The following is a 9,373-nucleotide window of genomic DNA, read 5'->3' on the forward strand; positions in this document are numbered from 1 at the left end:
GTTTCTTGCGAATATTTTGCCATCACCCGACACAACACCAAGCTCTTCAGTCACAGATACTCTGACTTGGGGAGGAACCACTTCTCCTGATACACTTTGTATCAGATACAGCCCCTAGGATCAGTACTATCAGTACTAATCTGAAAGCATCAAGTTGGAGGTGCATCTTCTGAGGATGAATATCTTTGTCTTCATCACTTCAAATGTGTCATCCATGCTGACCTCATGGATCAAAGCCTCAAAGCACAAATCAGAATCTTGAAGTGTCCAAATTCACTTTCAAAGTTACTTGTCAGCACCGATACTCTTAACAAAGGCTGTAACAAGCACATCAAGTGCTTTTGTATATTTCATTGTCATGGCTTTAGACCCCTTGATAGTTGCCATTTTTGAGTATAAGCTGTAGGAGCAGAATTAGTCCATTTGGACCATCGAGTTTGCTCCACCGTTCCATCATGGTTGATATATTATCCCTTTCAACCCCATTCTCCTTTCTTCTCCCTTTAACCGTTGACACCCTGACTAACCAAGAAGCTATCAACCTCTGCATTAAATATACTCAGTGTCTTTCCCTCCACAGCTGTCTGTGGCAATGAATTCAATAGATTCACCTCCCTCTGGCGAAAGAAATTCCTCTCATCTCTGTTCCAGGGGGACCTCCCTCTATTCTGAGGCTGTGCCCTCTAGTCCTAGACTCAACAACTATAGAAAACATCAACTCAGTCTAAGGCTTTCAACATTCAATAGGGTTCAATGAGATTTGCCCTCATTCTTCTGAACTCCAGTGAGTACAGGCCCAGAGCTATCGAGCACTCCTCACGTGACAAGCCTTTCAATCCCAGAATCTTTTTCATGAACCTCCTCTGACCCCTCTCCAATGGCAGCACATTTTTTTTAAGCTATGGGCCCAAAACTGCTAACAGCACTCCCTGTGGTCAGTCCAATGCCTTATAAAGCCTCAGCATGACACCTTTGCTCTTACATTCTAGTTCTCTCAAAATGAATGTTAATATTGAATTTGCCTTCCGATCAGTGACTCAACCTGCAAGGTAACGCACAAAAAATGCTGGAGGAACTCAGCAGGCCAGGCAACATCATTAGAAAAGAGTAAACAGTCGACGTCTTGGGCCAAAATCCTTCATCAGGACCCGATGAAATGCCAACCGTTTACTCTTTTCCATAGATGCTGTCTGGCCTGCTGAGTTCTTCCAGCATTTTGTGTGTATTACTTTGATATCCAGCATCTGCAAGCTTTCTCTTGTTTATGATTCAACCTGCAAGTTAACCTTTAGGAAATTCTGCATAAGGACCACTGATTTGTGAATTTTCTCTCCATTTAGAAAATAGTCTACACCTTTACTCCTTCTTCCAAAGATCCTTACCAGACACTTCCCTACACTATATTTCATCTGCCACTTTCCTCATTCTCCCAATCCGTCCACGTCTTCCTGCAGACTCTCTGCTTTCCCAGCACTGCATGCCCTCCACCTACCTTTTGTATCATTTGCAAACTTAGCCACAAAGCCATCAACTCCATTATCCAAATTGTTGACATATGTAGTAAAAAGAAGCAGTCCTAATACCGAACCCAACAAAACACCACTTGTCACCAGCAGCCAACCACAACTGGCCCCCTTTATTCTGACTCTTTTCCTCCTGCCAATTCACCAATCATCTATCCATGCTGGTATCCTTGCTGTAATACCATGGGCTCTTATCTTGTTAAGCAGCCTTAGGTGCAGCACCTTATCAAAGGCCTTCCAAAAATCCAAGTACACAACATCTACTGACTCTCCTCAGATCTGCTGCTTCAAGTCGACTCCAAGTCCGCTCCAGCAATGGCCAAACATTGGGTCATTCCTCACTGTTGGGCCCTGGTCCCACTGCTTTAATTCGGCCTGCACATACCTTGCCACAACCGTCCTGCACCTTCGAGACTTCAGTTCACACCGCAAAAATGCCAGGTTGCACAGGTAATTCAAAAGCTCAGCTCCAAAAAGGAGGCTCCAGGCTATTGATTGCAGTAACTGGTGTCCAGAAAAAGTCTGATTAATAGAGTAACTAGTAGATTGGTTTGCTGCCAGTAAGGTGTCACTGTGTTTCACCAGTACCATCTTAAACCAGAACTGGATAAATACATACATTCTTCTGTCTTAACTTTCTACCATTAACTCTGCTTCCTTCTACATTGATGATTTAGCTGCTGAGAGCATTTCAATATTTTCAGTTTCTATTTTTATAAGATGAATGTCCTCTTTAATTAATGATGAACAGCCATTCAGCAAAGCTGTCACCAAATAATAGTGTTTGGATGGGATAATAAGAACTTGCTTGAACAGGCTGGAATAATAAGGAAAAGGGAATAGGGAATCTGGAGATTTATCGAAAGCAACAAATAATGTCTTGATTTAATATCTTTAGTACCACATCATTAAAAATTGTTTAAACAAGCAGTAAATCATGTGTGCAACCATTTCATGTCACCTCACAATGCTAATTGAAATGGATATGACCAGCATTGAATCATCTTTACCATTGTGGTAGATATGCAAAAATACACTCCTCCCTGTCTGTAAAACTCCTTTTGCTTTGGAGAAAACAGTCATACAGAGAGCATGATCTTAAAGTGGTTGTACTATTCTGAGAGACCACTGGGTAGGTAGGAAATGTATTCAAATCATTAGCCCACTTTCAAACATTGCCAGTTGTTCTGACTTACAGCCCAATTCTTCGGTCTCAGTACCAATATTTCAAACCCTCAATCTGTCCCGTTTCAATTGGCCTCCCCAATGTCCCCTGCTGGCTGTGCATTCCCCTCTCCAACTCAGTACTCGCATCTGTTAACCACAAGCCAATCCAACCTGTAGCTATCTTCCCAAGTCCAGCTATAGGAGAGACATACCAGGCATCACATTTCCATGCACAAAATTAATATCTAAGACAATAATCAGAAGTTACTTAAAATGTGACCAGAGAGTATCCAAACCAGTCACTCTTTCAAAGCATTATTGCCATCCCATTGCATTCTTTAAGGTAATAGTTAGGAGGCAGAAGAGGATTTGATAATCTGATGAGTTTAAGCCCCAAACATGAAAGGTCAATACATAATTAAAGTATCCAGTCCAGTAAGTCAGAAAATAATTGCAGAAAAATTAAGTGCTTTCAAACAATATTACTACGTGAACAAACTGCACAATGTGAATTGTAATCCTATCTGAAATACAGTCCATTGTAGTCACGGAGGTTAAAAATGGAATGAAATTTAATTGCTTTTGGCAAGAAATTTTGGGTCACTTTGTGATGAAGCGAAATCACTGCTTGAATCACAGCAGGAAGTCTTTATGACTGATGCTGCAAAATTTTAATATTGAAAGTGGAAATTTCTAATCTTGCTGTAGATCATCTTCAGAAGGAAAAATCCCTGCAAACACAGTAAGATGTCTCTAGAAATGGAAGGAAAGAAGAATAACAATTATTTCTTCAGAAAAACAATTCTATCTCATGAAATATGAGCTTTGATCCCAATAAGCAGCACAGAAAGGATGAAGTATTTTACCAGCTATAAATATGAACAGAAACATACAAAAAAAAGCACAGAGACTGCACCCAGAGGCCTTTTGATACACTATAGTTGTACTGCCCCCACTGAGGTGTTGTAATATCAACAAGACACTCAGCCAACCTCCAATTAAAATAACATGAGAGTCAGAATATAGCCTCCTAGCTCCTTAGTTTTATTGCAGACTCAAAGGCACAGCTAAGAAGAGGCAAGCCTTGTTCTTTTTTGGTATAGAGTAGTCAGGATGGAATGTTCCTCCTATCAGATGTGGGACTTCAGGATCCCTGACCGTTACCCCGATGACTACATCTGTGGACATGCACCAAACTTCAGTACCTGACTGACTGACAGAGGTGGTCACAACCAATGTACAAACTTCAGACAGTGAATGGGTAACCACCAGGAGCGATAAGGGGATTAAGAAGTCAGTGCAGGTTTCCCTGTGACTATTCCCTTCAGCAACAATCATACCTTTTCGGATATTGGGGTAGATGACCCATCAGATCACAACGGCAGCAGACAGTCTCCAGGGCTCGATAGGGCAGTTTGGTAGTTATACAAGACTCGATAGTTAGGAGGACAGAACAGAGATTTTGTGGCAGCAAAAGGATGTGGTGTTGCTTCCCAGGTACCGGGGTCCATAATGTATTGGAGTGGCTGCAGGATATTCCTAAGGGGGAGGGTGAACAGCCAGAGTTCATGGTGCATATTGGCACCAATGACATAGGCAGAAAAGGGGAAGAAGTCCGATGCAGTGAGTATATAGAGTTAAGGCTGATATATACTTCTGCGTCAAATGGACGCCGTAACCTATGTGCGTTGTGAGCATTTATACTTGTGCGCTGGTGTATCTGCATTGCTCTGCGATTCGCGCACGTCACGCATGCGCACACACTTGCCCGTGCAAGGCTTCATGGTCATGGTAGTCTTTCTAGGGGTAAAAAAGTTTAAAGCGAGCGTCTTTTTTCGTAAAAGCGAAATATGTCCTCCATAATTTCAGAGGTCTGTAAAGCTTTATAGAAAGCATTGCAGCCAGAGTTCCTTCCCTGCCGTTCAGTCACCCAATGGGAAGCTATTGAGAGTAGGAGGAAATGCGATGCTACCAAGCAGACCAATCACAGCTGTTGCTGTGACGCATAGTTATGTTTTGGGAGAGGTGCGCGTCAGGCTACGGCATAGGGATCCGCGTAGGCTCTGCATAGGGTTCGCAGCTACGCCGTACCTACGGTGTCGATTTGACGCAGAAGAATAAATCACCGTTTAGGGAAGAGGCTGAAGAGAAGGGTCTCCGATGTTGTAACCTCTGGATTACTCCTGGTGCCATGGGCTAGTGCAGGTAGGAATGGGGTGAAGAGAAGCTGCAGAGATGGTGCAAGGGACAGGGTTTCAATGAATCATTGGAACCTTTTCTGGGTAAGGGGTGACCTGTACAAGAGGAACGAATTGCACCTGAACTGGGGGGGGGGTGGGGGAACCAATACCCTGGCTGGGAGTTTAGCTGATGCTATTTGGGAGAGTTTAACAATTTTTGCAGAGGACTGGGAACCAGAGTCCCGGGTCAGTAAGGGATGGACTGGAACAGAAGGTAGAGGTGAGGGAAATTATTGAAAGGCAAAATCGAAATAACAGATATGATAAACTTAGAGCATGGATCAGAACATTGAAATATGATGTGACAGCCATTACTGAAACTTGGCTGAGAGAGGGACAGGGATGGGTAATTAACATACCAGGTTTTCAAAGCTTTAGAAAAGATAGAGGACGAGGTAAGGAGGGCAGGAACTGAAAGCGGTGGCTGAAGAGATTGTGGAGAGATTAGTAATGATCTTTCAAGAATCAATAGATTCTGGAATGGTTCCGGAAGACTGGAAAATTGGAAAGTCACGTCACTCTTCAAGAAGGGAGAGAAGCATAAGAAAGAAAACTATGGGCCAATTAGTCTGACTTCAGTGGTTTGGAAGACGTTGGACTTAATTACTAAGGATGAGGTCTCAGAGTACTTGGAGGCATATAATAAAATATGATAAAAAGGGAAAATCTTGTCTGACAAATCTGTTGGAATTCTTTGAAGAAACAATAAGCAGGATAGAAAAAGGAAAATCAGTTGATGTTATGTTGTGATTTTCGGAAAGTTATGATAAGTTGCCACCATGGTGCTGCTTAACAAACTATGAGTCCATGGTATTACAGAAAAAATTCTAGCATGGATAAAGCAGTGGCTGATTGAAAGGAGGCAAAGAGTGGGAATAAAGTGAACCTTTTCTGTCTGGTAGCCAGTGACAAGTGGCATTCCAGGGGTCTGTATTGGAGACAGATTCTTTTTACGTTATATGTCAATGATTTGGATGATGGAATTGATGGCTTTGTGGCAAAGTTTGCAGATGATACAACAATAGTTGCAGGGGCAGGTAATTTTGAGGAAGTAGAGAGACTACAGAAGGACTTGGTTTAGGAGAATGGGCAAAGAAATGGCAGATTGGTGGAAGAAATGAAAAGGTTGACTATTTTCTAAATGGAGAGAAAATACAAAAACTGAGGTGCAAGTGCACTTGGGAGATCTTGTGCAGGATTCCCTAAAGGTTAATTTGGAGATTGAATCTGTGGTGAGGAAGGCAAATGTGATGTTAGCAGTCATTTCAAAAGGACTAGGATAAAAAAGCAAGGATGTAATATTGAGGCTTTAAAAAGCACAGATGAGGCCTCATTTTGAGTATTGTGGGTAATTTTTGGCCCCTTATCTTAGAAATGATGTGCTAATACTGAAGAGGGTTCAAAGGAGGTTCACAAAAATGATTGCAGGATTGAAAGGCTTGGCTGATGAAGAGCGTTTGAAGGCTCCAGGCCTGTATTCACAAGAAATCAGAAGAATGAGGGATGACCTCATTGAAACCTATCGAATGGTGAAAGGACTCAATAGAGTGGGTATGGAGAGGATGCTTCCTGTGAGGGAGAGTCTAAGACCAGAGGACACAGTCTCAGACTAGAGGGGTGTCCTTTTAGAACAAAGAGAAGGAGGAATTTCTTTAGTCAGAGAATGGCAAATATGTGGAATTCCTTGCCACAAGCAGCTGTGGAGGCCAAGTCTTTATGTACATTTAAGGCAGAGGTTGATAGATTCTTGATTGGTCATGGCACGAAGGGATATGGGGAGAAGGCAGGAGATTGGGGCTGAGAGGAAAATTGGATCAGCCATGATGAAATGTTGGAGCAGACTCAATGTGCCAAATGGCCTAATTCTGCTCCTTTATCTTATGGTCTAATTAAGAACAATATCACAGCTGCACTCAGGAGAGACATAATGGAGGGGTCAAACACTGAGGCCATTTCGGTAGGACTCAAGAATAAGAGGTGTGCAATCACTCTGATGAGATTGCACTACAGAATCATTAATAGCCAATGGGATATTGGGGAACAGATAGCTAATCAGAGTAAAGAAATGTGTGAAAATAATAGGGTTGCTGTCAAGGGGGATTTCAACTTCCCAAATACAACTGGGATCTTCTTAGTGCAAGGAGTTTAGCTGGAGCAGAATTTGTTACGCGTATCCAGGAAGGTTTCTTAAATTACTATGTGATGGTCCAACGACAGGAGGGGCTGTAGTGGACCTGGTGTTGGCTAATGAGCCTGGCCAGGTGACTGACCTTTCAGTGGGTGAACAGTTCGGGAACAGCGAGACCTCCTTAACTTTCAGGACAGCTATAGAAAAGGATAGGTATGGTCCTTGCTGGAGGGTTTTAAATTGGAGTAGGACAAATTACAAGGGCATTAGGCAGGAACTTAGGAGTATCAACTGGGAACACTTTTTCTTTGCAAGTCCAGATCAGACATGTGGAGGGTGTTTAAAGTTTAATTGCACAGAGTACAGGAAAGGTATGTTCCTGTTAGAAGGAAGGACGGGGATGGAAAGATAAGAGAACCTTGGATAGAAGGAAGGACGGGGATGGAAATATAAGAGAACCTTGGACGTCCAGAGGGATGATGAATTTAGTCAAGAAGATAAAGGAAAAGTATGTAAAGCCTCGGAAGTCAGGATCAGACAAAGCACATGAGGAGTATAAAGAAGCCAAAAAAGAAATAAAGAAGGGAATTAGAAAAACCAGGAGGGGGCAGAAAAGTCCTTGGCAAGAAAGATTAAGGTGAATCCCAAGGCATTCTATACATACATCAAGAGCAAGAGGATAACTGGGGAGGGAGTGGGTCCACTCAAGGATAAAGGTGTGGAACATTTGCTTGGATGCAGAGAATGTGCTTGAAGTGCTTCCTGAGTGTTTTGCTTCAGTATTTACCAAGGAGAAGGATATTGAGGACCAGGAGATCAGTGCTGAGTGTATAAATATGTTAGGGCATTTAGGGGTCAAGGACGAGGAAGTGTTGGGCCACCTGAGTATTAAGGTGGATAAATCCACAGGGGCTGATGGGATTTACCCCACCTTATTGAAGGAGACAAGAAACGAGATTGCTGGGCCAATAACTTTGTGTCTTCTCTAGCCACAGATGAGTCTCAGAGGACTGGAAAGCCGGTGATGTTGCACTTCTACTTAAGAAGGAAACAAGGAAGTATCCCAGGAACTATCGATCGGTGAGTCTCACATCAGTTGCAGGGATACTGCTGGAGAAAATTCTTAAGGATAGGATGGAAACCCTTGGCCTAACTAGAAGGAGCCAGCATGGCTTTGCACATGGTAGGTTGTGCCTTACTAACTTGGTTGAGTGTTTTGACAAGGCGAGGAGAGAGACTGACGAGGGTAGGGTAGTGTATGTTGCCTACATGGATTTTAGTAAAGTGTTTGACGAAATCTCTCATGGTAATCTAATCCAGAAGATTAAGATGCACGGTGTCCATGCCAAATTAGCTATTTGGATTCAGAACTGGCTTTAGCAAAGTCGGTGGAGTTGTGAAAATATAGAGCAGTAAAGCACAGGAACAGGCCATTCGGCCCACAATATTGTACCAAACTGGCTAAAAAGAAAATCAAAAACATTCAAACACTAATCCCTCTTGCCTACACCATATCCATATCCCACCATCTTCCCTATACCCATGTGCCTATTCATACATCTCTTAAAGGCCTCTAATATATTTGACTCTACTACCACAGCAGGCAGTGCATTCCAGTCATCCATGAGGCATAGATGGAGGACAGACAGTTTCCCAGGGTAGAAATTTCTAATACCAGAGGACATGCATGGAAGGCGAGAGGGGGTAGGTTCAAGGAGACGTGAGGGGCAAGTTTTTTTTTACTCAGGGAGTGGTGAATGCCTGGAATGTGCTGCCTGGTATGGTGGTAAAGGCAAATACATTAGAGGATATTAACGTACGTTTGGATAGGCAGATGGATGTAAGGAAGATGGAGGGATATGCACATTCTGTAGGTAGGAGGGATTAGTGTTAGGGTGTTTTTGATTTGGTTTTTAGCTGGTTCAGCACAACATTGTGGGCCAAATGGTCTGTTCCTGTGCTGTACTCTTCTATGTTCTATAGTCACTCCTCCTCCCTAAAGAGGTCTCACACAACAAGTTTGCTAATTATTCTTTTTTATTACATAATATTATGTAATAAATTACATGGCGGTAAGGTCGAGGGTGAGGTCCCTGACAAAGAACAATCCAACCAAGACCTCAACAGTGGAACAGGCAGATGAAGTTACTTCGAACTCAGCGGCTGTGAAGGCAGATGAAGGCTGCAACAAATCCATCAGCTCCAATCGTCGTGGTTTCCATGCTATTGGAATCAGTTGGTTGATTTGTGAAGTATCTCGTGCTTCTTGGAGTGCAACATCAAGTACATGTTAAACAAATACACGCACAGGCGTC

The sequence above is a fragment of the Mobula hypostoma genome, chromosome 3 (genome assembly GCF_963921235.1).
Source record: "Mobula hypostoma chromosome 3, sMobHyp1.1, whole genome shotgun sequence".
NCBI lineage: Eukaryota > Metazoa > Chordata > Chondrichthyes > Myliobatiformes > Myliobatidae > Mobula > Mobula hypostoma.